The sequence below is a fragment of the Myzus persicae genome, unplaced genomic scaffold, assembly GCF_001856785.1.
Source record: "Myzus persicae strain clone G006 unplaced genomic scaffold, MPER_G0061.0, whole genome shotgun sequence".
In the NCBI taxonomy this organism is placed as follows: domain Eukaryota; kingdom Metazoa; phylum Arthropoda; class Insecta; order Hemiptera; family Aphididae; genus Myzus; species Myzus persicae.
Genome location: NW_019104333.1, coordinates 273,178 through 287,479, shown reverse-complemented (window position 1 = coordinate 287,479; position 14,302 = coordinate 273,178). Strand labels below are relative to the sequence as shown.

Sequence of the window (14,302 nt, the reverse complement as noted above, 5' to 3'; positions counted from 1 at the left end):
GGTGAGTGGGAAAGCGGCAAGTGTTCCCCCCACCAATTTTTTTTTATTAATAATGGTATCATAAAGTAACATATGATCAGTATTTTAGTTCAACAAAAACTAGAGGCAAACCATTAAGTTCACCCTCAAATAAATTATCTACATCGACATAAAATGGTTACGGCACTGCCATATTACTGCCATCATGGCTACGGCACTGATCTATATCATATTATCATATAATAATAATAATTATAAGTCTTACTGAAAACGTAAATAATAATGAAAAATTATGAGAATTTCAGCTTCAAAAATTAGAAAACACATTACATTTGTGTATTTTAGACAAACAATTTGTTTTCGTATGTTTTTTACTTATCTAAAAAAATTATCCTTAGCAGAGCGTGGTTTCGATCCACGGACCTCTGGGTTATGGGCCCAGCACGCTTCCACTGCGCCACTCTGCTATGAAATTAGTAGGGCAGAATAATCACATTTATTCTAAAAGGCCCCTTTTAGGGACTTATTTTTTTTAGTTACATTCTTAAATTCATAAAAAAATATAACGTCAACAAATTTATAAATTGAATGAAAATGGAATTCTTTAAAATTTGTTTCTCTACACTATGCTATACACTACGTTATTCTTAGGAATTTTATAATAAGCGAGTATACTTAAAATGCCTATCATTGAAAGTAATATGACTTGTGAAATTTTATAACTAGCTTTGCTAATGAAAGTGGGTCTAGACTTTCAATGATATAAATTTCTTGATTTTTGTTAAATACACGATGCGTACGGTGGCTAAGGCGCGTGCAAACGATTCAGTCCTCATGTGGCATTGCCACAAAAAAAAAAAATAATAAAAATAAAATATGCAATAATGGAAATGGGAAGGTATAAATATTGATCTATTTATAGGGGGCGGCCGGGTACCGCTGTAACCCGCGGTAGTATTGTATCAATAAATATTTTTTTTGTGGAAAGAATTTGTAATATGACTAAGTGCAACTAGACCTTTAAAACGTGTGGTGCTATAATATTTCATATTTTAAAAACATAACACTGATGGTATGTCACTATATAATAATGATAATTAGACCTATAAAAACAAGGGGTGCTAAAGACTCTTTTGCACCCATCTAGTTGAGTTATTGAATATTACACGACCCTTCTAAACTTAGCAGTGCAACAATAAAGAATAAGTGCTAGCATAAAATATAATTAATATTATTTTAACATAACCACGGTTGTAGATAGACAACCATGACTTAATCATAAGGAATTATAACTAAAAATGTGTTAAGAAAAATCAAAAAGTGGATCTATTTTTTAGTTGTGGGGGGCGTAAAATTATGGTTGACGCAGGACGCAAAAATCGTAAATACAGCCCTGGTGACTGCTATTATCAAACTCGGAACTATAATATTGTGTAGGTATGATAGATCGATACATGGCAAATATTAATCGGTATATAACCGATTTAACGCAAAAAAACCCTTGCAGCAATTTGGCAATTATCGTTAATACCCGACTATTACGTAGCTCAAATTTTCTACCGGTGGCACAAATGCGCAGAAGCAAGGGAACACATGTCCCTCACCCAAAAAAAAAAATTGTGATAGGTTTGTGTGTGGATACTAGAGTCTGGTAAAGATTATAATACAATTAATAATTATATTGTAAATGTAATATTATAATGATTAACTCTTAGAACTCACAATTATTAATGATGATTGGTGAGTGGCAGCCGGTACATTTCTGGTAAATGTATTCGAAAATAAAATTATTTGCTATACCCTAATAATGTAATGTAAGAATAATCAAGTATTAATATACCTAGGTTTATTATATTATTATGGCATATAATCGAAATCATGTATATGGTCTTACTGGCAATTTAAATGATTTATAATAATTAAAAATGATGAGAATTATTTATAAAAATAATGTTTAGCAGAGCGTGGTTTCGATCCACGGACCTCTGGGTTATGGGCCCAGCACGCTTCCACTGCGCCACTCTGCTAGTGAAAAATGTGCTTCGGCCATGTATAGATATGTGCAAAACTGATAAATAGCCGATAAATAAACATATTTGAAAGTAGGTAGGTATAAGTAGGTAGTAGGTACCTCAACGTATAACTGTATAATATATGTAACATACGATACTACATTTCGGGCGCCCGGGAATCGGGCCACAATTCACCTTTTTTTCCAAAGGTATACGGTAATTGGGCCACTAAAATTTTATATTTATAACAGGCAGACCCGGTAATTGGGCCACTATTACATTTTAAACTGTAATAAAATATTATTTAATATAATACACTGCAACGCACACGAAACATTACTCGAAGCGACTGCGTATGATTTATCAAAAGGTAATAAATTATCCAATATCTTATGATATAGAATTATCAATTGTCAAATGAAATGGATAAAAATAGTCATACGCGTAGTGTGCAAAGATTATGAAACATTGTAAATTGTGATCGTTTAGTTGATTAGCAAACTTAATAGTATTATTAGTATATTTGTGTGCTATACTTGTATGGTCCAATCTCCGGGTACACTTTAAAAATACAGATTTAATTGGTGGCCCAATCTCCGGGTAGTAAAATATAAACAAATATTTTATACGAAACAGGTAGTTTAAATGTGGCCCAATTCCTGGGCGCCCTTCCATTTCCATACAGCAACTCCGCCATCTGCAGAACACATAACAATTATTGAGTACTTTTGTATGCATACATAATACCTATGTTAATGAACATAAAGGTAACAATAACATATGTTGTACCATATAATGTTATATTAAAAAATATATATTATTATATTAAGATGATGAATTCAAAATTGTATTCAATATCAAAAAATGTGGGCACTAGTTAGAACCACTCTGCTGTACTGTAGATACTCTAGATGTTGTGTGAGTCACTGTAATGGATGTGTTTAATTTGAAATCAATGATGAATAAACTATTTTAAAATATAAAAAATATTCTGATCGAAGACGGTCTGTCAGCGCTTAGCCTATATTACTTTAAGCATATTTTATATTTGTATGACATTATTTCTAGGAGTAATATTCATTTTACAACTTTAATAATACAGTATATTTTTTAGGTTAATTGGTTACTGTATGAATTACTTATGACTTATGAGAAACCGTGATTACAGTTTTAAATTCTTAGTTATAAAAATTGAATATTTTATACATTTTTAACCACAAAATATTTTGAAAATGTTCGCGTTTTTAATGAATTTTGTCAAAATTTGAACTTAAATGTTCATTAAAAAAATGTGCCTGTGTAATAATATTAATGATAATGCAAGATATAATCTATAATATTTTTTTACAGATATTTTAACCACTTACGAGGAACCTTAAATTACATTTTCAAACTTTTTGATCTAACGGAAATAATTTAACTAACATTTATAGCATAAAAACCCGTTCTCTGTTATTCCCGATGCTTTTGAAAACTACTGCTAATTTTTAATTTAACCTCTGGAGTGCAGAAACTAAATGCATTTTCCCACCAGAAAAGTTACTGAAGTGGAAAATCGAAGCACTATTTCAACTACTTATCGTGTACACAGACAAAAAAAACACACTATTGTAAAATCAATTCATTTTGGACAATATAACATTTTTAAAAAATTATACAAAAATTAGTATTACATTCTTAAGTTTTAACTTTTACTACACTGTCTAGTTCATTCATAATATTATAATATATTGTACATAAATAAAATCAAAGAATATTATGTAACCTTGATAATACCTATTACCTACCGGCTACCTTATGAAACAGGGATGATTTAATATGACATTATAAGAACCATGAACATGATGAAATTTGGTGAAGAATAATTAACCTTATAATTAGACCGTTTATAAAAATTTAAACTATAATTTTGCTAATAATTTCTAAATAACTCGGTATTATTCTTAATAACTTACTTTCCAGTTAATATACCTTACATAATTATTTCATTTTACCTAGTCAAAACTATTTATATATTTCTTTTTGTATCATACTTTTTATTTTAAAATAAAGAACGCACCTATTTGTATAATATTAAAAAAATAGGTACTGATTGTCGATTGATATTATATTTGTTATCTCTACAGTACCTATAAAAATACATATAATTGTATACGTTCAACAATGTAGAAACTAGAAAATTATTTTATCTGACGATTCAATGATTATGACATTTTATATTGGATAAACGCGTCCATAGTTCAGTTTCTGAAATATTAATTATGTGGAGCAATCGACAATCACAGGTTAAATATTGTTATTGATGATAATCCAATGATATAAACCAATATAAAAGGCTAAAAAAAGGAACATTTAACCAATTTAGGATGAAAAAATTCATAATTGTTAGCAGAGCGTGGTTTCGATCCACGGACCTCTGGGTTATGGGCCCAGCACGCTTCCACTGCGCCACTCTGCTACATGTCTCCAGGGGATGAAAACTATTATATTTAGGCATGTATTTATTACGAAATATTTTACTTTGATTTTCCTAAGACAAATTGCATGCAATTAAATTGTGTATGATGGTACTGAGTTCTTTTAAAATTATTAAATATAATATGTAAAATGCATTTTGACAAGAATACCAACATCACTCAACAAGTAGATTGGTACATAATATTTATAAGTAGGTTGTATGCGTCATATATATATATATAATGTAATGCGTATAATATAGACAATTTTGTTGTTAACCTACTAAAATAATAAAATAATTTGTGAGCAACTAGGATATTGGTGCACTTTCCATTGTTTTTCAAAGTTAGCTACGCGATCATAGGCGTGTTCAGACTTCAGTTACCGAGAGGGCACATCAATTTTTTAAATTGTGAGACCTATTTTTTTTTAGACATGAAGAAATATTCATTTTTTTATGTTAGAAAATTCACAAGGGTAGGAATATTTTTTAATTATGATCAAAAAGTATAACATAATAAAGAAACATTTATTCTGGCATGATTTTGTTGGTGGTACAGTCTGCCGGGTGCGGGACAGTGCCCACCCCCCGCTCCCGTAAACACGCCTATGTACTCGATGCACGTTGTATAACACAATGTATATACATCAAACATAATACAAATTTAGTGAAACATCCATATAACTAACTTCTATTTAAAGACATTTTCTGATAAACGAATTATTTTTGAGAGCCATTAACCTTCACTGTTAATCATGTGTAAATTCTATTTAACGAATTTTTTTTTGTTCCCTATACGACTTCGTTCTATGAAAGTGACACTGTATACAAATATATATATAATATTATAATATAAATTATAAACGTTGCATGTATTTTTGAATCAGAATAAGAAGTTGTTATGTTTTACCAAATTTTCAATTTTAAAGTCGTTTTAAAAATGATTTTATAACTTTTACTGACAAAAGTAGGTAACCGTTAAGAGCTAACCATAAATGGGTTTTTATATAATCTAATATTTTTAATCTCATTTTTTTAGGTTTTTTTATGACATTACATTCTCAGCTATTATAGGTAGTCATAGATAACTAATAAAGTTCTTACGTGTTACATAGTTATAATAGGAATGAATAAATATGTATTTTAGGTAGGAACTTCTGAATTATTTATGTGCTACCTATCTGTTATTAGTCCTTAAACTTGTAAGTAGAAGCAGACTAGTAACTATAGGTTAATACTAAGCAGTGCCGGATTTAACCATTGTGCTGCTTTAAGCACTAAATAATTTGCCACCTTTTAATATAAATATTTTTCTAGTCTAAAAAATGTTACTAAAGCATACAATTATAGTTTTTATTTTTTACTTAAAATTTTAATGATGAAAATTAAAAACATACAACTCCACGATTATGAAATTGGAAAACATAAAATATAAATATTACCGCAATCCCGTTGGTCTAATAACATTTTATAATTAGTTTAATTTAATTTTAGTTCTAGTAACAAATAGTAAAAATGTAATATTAAAAATTATTTGCCGCCTTTGAGAAATTGCCGCCCTAAGCACTAGCTTATAGTGTTTACTGGGAAATACGGCACTGATACTAAGATTTACGAATCATGATCCGGTAGGTATATCTAAATATCTTATAGCTAATCAGCATATTAATACCTAACTATAAGTTTTGTAATTTAAAATTTAATATTCATAACTTGTTTAAAGTTCCAGACTATTATAAATAGTTTTACATAAGTAGGTATCTATTTATCACAAATATAGGTACAGAACTGGTGGCAACACTATTGATTTCTCACAAGTACCTAGATACGATTCAATATTGCTGCTGCTATCATTCATCAAAACAAAAATCACTCTTAAACCTATCGAAAAAGTTTGAATTTTTTTAACTTTTTTCGACAAATTCTGCAAACATAACGTATACTGCAGTACCCAGTGTATCGTTACTCATTAATCATTATATTATATTCGTATTATTGTAACTCGTTGGCATATATATATTATTCAACATAATAATAAATCGCATTATTTATGATCGTATTGGCAGAGCATGCCCTGTGTCGGTGAATAAATAACTAAATTTTTTTGAAAAAAAATACAAAAAATTTGTCAGAAGTGGGATTCGAACCCACGCCCTCAGATGAGGACCAGAACGCTCAAATCAAGCCTACATGGTAGGCCAAGGTACACCTTGAGTCTGGCGCCTTAGACCGCTCGGCCATCCTGACGATATACAAATTTGTGCATTTGATGATTATTTAAGCAAAATATAAAAATACATTATAAACTTATAAGTTATAACTTAAAAAATATTGTTAGATTTTATTATTTTAAGTAGGATATATGAGTTTTACATTTAATTGTTAACATTTTATATGATCTATCAATTGGAAATATAGGCTTGAAATTAAAAAAAAAAATTCGACAATTTTTGGAACTTAGTAGGTACTTGCATAATAATAGCAGCACTATTATAGCTGCATAAAAATATGATGTTTTTTCGAAAATTTTTTGTTAAATGTTGAATTTTTATTTCTGAGTTGAATCGATCACAACTCACAAGGTTAATCATATACCCACAAAACCACATATGTCTATGAATAGTTCATAACGACTCAAAATATTTTGAAAATTGCATGGTATATGCCATAACTAGCAATGTAAACAGTTGGTGATAAAAAGGTACAGTTATTAGTTTTTTAGTTACACCAAAAAAATTTAATTGGTTTTGTCAAAAACTTGTTTATTCTTATTTCTAGTATGACCACTCAAAATTATAAACAATATTCACAGCTCTCCGATCAGAAAATATGCTGAAGTTAAATATGGAAACATTATTTCTTCTAAAAAAATATATTATCAGACAGGGGACTTACTTATCATTGTAAAATCAATACATTCATCGGTCCGCTCAAAACCCAATATCATGATGTATACCATTACAGAAAGTATAAAAAAAATAGACCCTAAACTTTTTTTTTAAACAAAAATTGTACTTATTTGTGGTATTTATAAACTTTTGTAAAATTAATCAACAAAACTGGAACTTTGAACTCTACAATCGATAAGATAATAATATATTGTCTTATTATCATCATACAATTATAAGAAATTACGTTTAGATTTATTAGATCTAATTTTCATGTGGCCCAATTTAAATGAGCAAACAAATAAGTACTTATTTCTTACAAATAAGTAGGTAATAATATTTATAATATTAATAAAAATCAATTGTTCATTGTACACAAAAACACATAATTATAAAAGGCTTTCTAAGGGTACTAATATGATAAGGCGATACAGAAAATACGTAATTAAATCTATTGAATCTAGAAATCAGTGGGAATCAACCGATAATACATAATATCTTGTATTTGTATCAATCGCAAACAGTAAAGGTGCCCACACACAGCAGCGGTTGCGGTGGCGGTAGCGGTAAAAAGTCCGCTTAAGGTATGGATGGACTATGGACAATAGACATCGAATGTCATCTGCAAGACGAAATCAAAAAAAAAAAAACAGAATGTCATTGGCAAAGCTCCATTTTGAATTCTTCGTGCGGCTAATCTGTCAAGATGTCAAAGAATAAATTAATCGGAGAACACTTTATTTGTATGCCAACTACTACTGTGACAACACATTTAATTAGTTGCATGTGTGAGTTGGTCAGTTCAATCCATATAAGGACTATATTCTATTTGCGTCACGTAATTTTAACGATTCCATTACTGACGAAAATTTGGTACTTCATTTTAATTATAATATTCATAAATATACATAATATTATCATCTTGACTAATATTGAAAATTGAAATGTACGTAACAATACCAAAAATAATATTCTACTACGGCAAAAATTAAAATGTCACTAATAATGAATATATGTATAATACCTACTTATATATAGCTTATTATTGTAACTTTAATATTATAGTCACAAATAATTTAAATAAAAGATTTAAAAAAATATAAATCTTAGATTTTTAAAAAATTAATTAGAAAACAAGATTGAATATTTAAAAAAAAAACATTCCAATTTTTACGATCCAAATATACCATTAAATGGGCAACTATAATGGTATGTTTAAAATACACTTTTACAAAAATCAAAATACGATAAATCTGGTTTCCATTTTTTCTGATAACTTTCTATCACATTCAAAACACAAAAAACAACTTAAAATTAATAAAGTATCTAGGTATATTAGTTGCAAAGCAAACAAATAATTTTAAAAACATTATCGCTTATCTAAAATAAGTAATTTAATATCTAGGTAATAATAGCCATTATCTACATCACATCATTAGCTAGGCTACATTACCAACCTATAGTCCAAGGGAGTAATTTTTTTTTGTGGATTGGGGGAGGGACAAAGGTATCATTTTGCGCTCAGATATGTCAACAGTGTACGTACCTTTATACTAATGAAATCGTATGTACCTTATATTTTTATAAATTTTGGTAGGTATCTACAACCATACAGTTTACCCTTTACCCTTACCTAACCTACAGACTAAAATTTGTTTCTAAACTATAAAATGAGTTCTAAGACTTGTGTAAAAAAAATAATATTAGCCATTAGGTATACGTAGAAAACGGGGGTTAAGCCATTCTTACAGACAGTTCAGTCCCTACGCAGTGACGCCACAAGAAAAAAGTATACATAGTAGGTACTATAACTATAATAGAACAAAAATATATATAAATCAGAGGGGCTTTGAGTTTTGATTTCAGTTAGTAAATTATTTCCCCCTAGCTTTTTCTCAGTTACAACACTGCTATGGACTATTCTATTTAAAGTGAAAAATATATAATTCTTCTTAAAAAATTAGAAATTGGAAATCTGTTTATTATTTATAGAACGTTTTAAAAAATGTAAGTTCTCTTGACATGTAAGAGAAACTGACAACTGTTCAATACAGAGATTAAGGTATTTATTTAATAATATGCGAATGATGAATATCATATAAATTATGATCTGTGAGTTACAATGCAATTACATATTTACATGGATATTGGATGTATGAACAATATTATAGTTGTTATTTTATTATACAAGTTTCTACTCAAAGGTCAACAAGTACATTTAGAATAATACAATTCTTCATAATTATTCGATGGGATAACCATGAATAAACGTATTGTTTTCTAATGTTTTTATTTAGGATTTGGCACAACAACAAATATCTAGTGAATATAGTGATCGAATTAGAACATATTGTCAGCAATATGGACAAAAGATCCCAGTTTTTATAATTTTAACGAATGTTTTTTTTAACATAATATATATCTAAAAAAGTGAATTCTCATGCCAATTCGATAGTATATTTTAACAGTAAAATCGAGTCAAAAGGACGAATAAAAATAGTCTTATCATTTATCGAGCACCTAAAAAATATTTTTTAAAAACAAACCTTGACCAGAATATGTGAAGATATCTTATGAAAGAAATAAGTTTTATCAACCCACAAGTGCTTTGACATTTTTTAGTAACGAGCAAGCGAAACAATAAAACATTAGTAAATGGTTTTTATACACTATAACACGTGTATACATGCCTCAAGACCTTCATAATGGATTATTCATTAATAAATTACAAAATAAAAATCTGCTAACAAAACTACAGTGACATAATTATATGTCGTCTAACAGAGGCACCAGACAAGTGACTACATACATCAAAACATAATGATGAACCTATTTTACTTCTAATTTTGAGTATTTAAATTTATTATAATTTACGTTTTGAAAGAATGTTTGCCAAAATGTGAAAAAATTAATTTGAATTATCTTTGACTACTATAACATCCGCAATACCTTGATGATATTTACACTTAACTAAACAAAACAACAATACGAACCTAGATATTTTAATCATTTCAATTACAAAACAAATACCTACAATTTAGTTTTTAGCCTAATGAAAGTTTTTATAGTTTGAAAACATATGGTACTGAATAGTGTATAATCTAATATTCTAATGTATACTAATTCACCTTTGGTTATAGAATTAAAAATTTAAATTTAAATACATGTATAAAAATGTAGATGATGGTATATTCAATATTGTATAGAAATACAATATATAATTATATGAATACGATCGAAGATGAAAATGTTATGCTATAGTTTTTTTTTGTTTTTAGACGGCTTTATTAAATTTCTTGAATAAATCACTTTTTTGTTCCATGTAACTTTTAAAAATTAACTGTTCAAATACTAGTAAATATTTAATATACAATGACAGAATAGATAGATTTCATTATAACTCATGAGTCGTGTAAGTGAGTCACATAATCCTAGTTGCCCACTTTTGGTATTTTAGGTTACCTTCTTAAATCAACCAATAGACTACACTGCTGAAGGATAGTTGAACTTTTTTATTTCATTTATTATTTAGTATTATTTTTCGAATATAATCGTCTACATTCCAAAAATAATCAACTAACTCACTTAATATACCACATTACCACCATACGATTATTCCGTTGTTTTGAATTATAAAGGTAAAGTTAAGAATAACTCAGAAACATTAAAAATATAATGTACGTGTTTCAAAATAATTGAAAAATCCAGGGTTCTGTATATAAGTATATATATGTTCATATAACAACATGACAACATGTGCGAATGTGTGATTTGTATATTTCATAATACGTTAATATAAGTTTATAAGTTATAGGTACCCATTTGTTTTAATAATTAAACTACTTTCTTGCAAGTTACGACATTAATTATTATTCATAAACTATTTATCGTTGTAATATTGCACAAACAATAACGCATTTTAATGTAGTATGATGATATATGGTTTAAGCTTGTGCGTAACGAACTCGATTCAGGATTATTAATGTATATTATGCTGCAGGAGACTGAAATAAATATAACTAAAACCATATCGACTTAGTGACAAAAAATAAAAATCATTATCGTCAAGATATATATAAAATTATATAAAATGTTATTATTATAACACGGGAAGACATAGTACTCGTTCAAATAATATAGTAATCATTAATCAACCTACATTGAATCACATCATATTATGTACCGACAATCTGCATGCAAATACTACACTGCACCTGTAGCGTAAAATTACCGATACGGTCGACTAGAGCCAAATAAACCATCCCCTTGTTGGCCACCAATTTATGTCGATTTATTATTTCACGGGAATACATTTTTTCTGTCTGTTTGCTACTACCGCCGCCACTGACAAGTCACACCGCTTTGGATATAGTCCAAAAGCATGATACAATTATATACCTTTTTCTAGTTTTTTTAGTCGGCACGTGCTTACACCAACGCCAACGGCAGCATCACATTCCAATGCAATGTCCGGAAATGCTCTTGCACCGTTCAAAGCAAAATAATATGTCCAACCATTTTTAATATTCAAGGACAATGTTGATGATAAGTGGTATAACTGTATAAGAAAATAAGTTTTAGGAGTTAAGAGTCGAGTTAAAATATATTGGCTTCTATAACCCTTAACTTGACTATATACCTAACAATTTTAAAACGGCAAGTTGCTTGTAACAAACGTATACAAACGATAACATTAAATTTGTATTTAGTATTTTGTAAGAACTTATATTTTATTTTAGTATAATAAAGTGTTTAAATCTACTACATTACAAAAATTAATTTTTAATTTCTGTAATCTATGAAAATGTCTTTATCATTTCTAGTCAGTAAAAATATTTTTAGTAATAATTTATAGATAATGATAAAAAATACATTTTGAGTTAAACTCTTTGTTGCCAATGGCCATAGTTGCCGAGGCTTAATTCAAATTAAAAAAAAAAAAAATACATTTCGTTTTTCAAAAACCAAAAAGTTTGATTTCCTTATGAGTTCTTATATACGAGTCAATACGCGTGTATAAGGAGTATTTAAATTTTAAAGTGTTATTTTATAATGACCTAGTCTTATTTTTTTCTGGTAACTATACAAAAAAATATTTAGCAAAATGTAAATGCACAATGAAATAAAGCGTAATGCATTTTTGTCATTGCTGAAGTACTTTAGATGCGCATTAAGACACCTACACATTAAAATTATTTTTAACATTTAGTAGGTGACATTAAAATTTTACTGCTTTTACGTTTATTCTAGATAAAATTTAAAAAATACGTTTATTTAGTTTTGTCAATTTTTGAAAAGTACTAGATACACCAAAGCAGCCAAATGCAATTATTTACAAGTTCAAACGTTTATTAACACACACTTTATTATAATCTTTTATTACCACACTCAAAAAAACATAAACCACTAAATAAAAACTAATTAAATCTGTCAGTCTCGTGTAATTTATACTGATTTAAAAAACATTCAAAACTTATGAGTACCCAATTAGTAATTATAATGTCAAAAACTGTAGCACTAAATAAATCAGCATTCAAAATGCTGTGATTAAAAGATATTATAATAATAATAGTTCATTTTGTTAAATACATTTTTAATTTTAATACTATATAGGCTTGAAAATTTGATACGGAATCACTCGTAAAATATTATTATTGGAAATAAAAACAAAAAGTTAGAGTAAGCATGTGGCTTATTTTCAACGAGTGTTGACGTACACATTTTGTCGAACGATTTATTCTTCAAACGATTTATTTTTATTTTGTTTTAGTTCAAAAGACAATTTCTTAGAAATATTGTAGAAACTTAAGTCATTTAACTTTAGGTATTACTTATACTATCTATACTTATCTACACAGCAGTGAAATTTTCAAAATATTTAGACTAATATTAATTAGTTTATATTTTGTACGCATTTGAAGATTGAATATTTTTTTGTTGAAAATGTTTTATTAAAACCGTTTACAGTTCAAATGTTGACGAAATTCCCTGAGCTTAGTGATACGGTTAGTTTTAAACTGGTTGAAGACACATGATGCCGACAATCCCACCCTTGGTAACTATAATTTTGCACTTAAACCTACAAAGACGTCCAAATTATGAAATTTTTAATTAATTACGTACTAATTATTGCTTGAAAAAGCTGTACATTTTGTTCGAGGATAGAGACATTTACTTCATACAACTATACCTACTCAATGACGAAACACGATGAAAACCTTTACTGTAGCAGAACAGACTAGATATTAATTAATTAATTATAATATATAAATTAATATCAAAAATAAATGTCACTGTTTATACAAAAAAATGGATCACTATGTTATGAAACTTTCCACGAGCACCTACGTGACTAAATCATAATTAAGTAAATGTTGATCCCGAAATAGTATACATAATAATTTTATTAATTTATGTGCAATGGCTGAAAGTGGAACAAACTTACATTTGGTATGTGTTGTGCTATGGAACTATTCACAAATTCAACTTTTTTTAGCATTCCGGAAAAGTTGCACACAAGTATTTTTACACAAATATTTTTCCTAAAATAAAACTTTTTTCAGAAGAAGTGCATTTTTTTCAGTAAAAAATAAAAATCATGCATGAATTAGGTACTTTTTATTTTTATTTTATAGATTATCACAAAAAACTTTTGTAAATTATTATTTAGATCACAAAGGCACAGTATGACATTTTATAAGCAAGTCTTATTAAGAACCTCATACCGAATTTAAATTAGTAATTTATAATTTATAATTAATCTCGGAAAAAAAGTATAATTAAAATATTATTATAATATCAAATATAAATATATGAATAGATGTAAAGTCTAATCGATGTAACATTTATAATTTAAATTGAAACTATATAATAATATACCATACCCAAAACTATAAATTAGTTATTTTATTAAGACGAATATACAGGGTGATTCACCGAGGATACTCGCCCATAATTTTTCATTT

At 28.0% G+C, this 14,302-nt stretch overlaps 4 non-coding genes across 4 annotated transcripts; all 4 read right to left on the bottom strand.

Annotated features, from left to right (window-relative positions):
* Positions 1–374: 374 nt before the first annotated feature.
* Positions 375–446, bottom strand: Trnam-cau. The gene has a single exon. It is a non-coding gene; the product is annotated as a tRNA-Met (tRNA).
* A 1,488-nt stretch (positions 447–1,934) lies between these two features.
* Trnam-cau lies at positions 1,935–2,006 on the bottom strand. The gene has a single exon. It is a non-coding gene; the product is annotated as a tRNA-Met (tRNA).
* A 2,371-nt stretch (positions 2,007–4,377) lies between these two features.
* On the bottom strand, positions 4,378–4,449 carry Trnam-cau. The gene has a single exon. It is a non-coding gene; the product is annotated as a tRNA-Met (tRNA).
* A 2,126-nt stretch (positions 4,450–6,575) lies between these two features.
* On the bottom strand, positions 6,576–6,696 carry Trnal-caa. Its single transcript has 2 exons — positions 6,659–6,696; positions 6,576–6,621 (listed from the first exon to the last, which is right to left on the bottom strand). It is a non-coding gene; the product is annotated as a tRNA-Leu (tRNA).
* Positions 6,697–14,302: the final 7,606 nt, after the last annotated feature.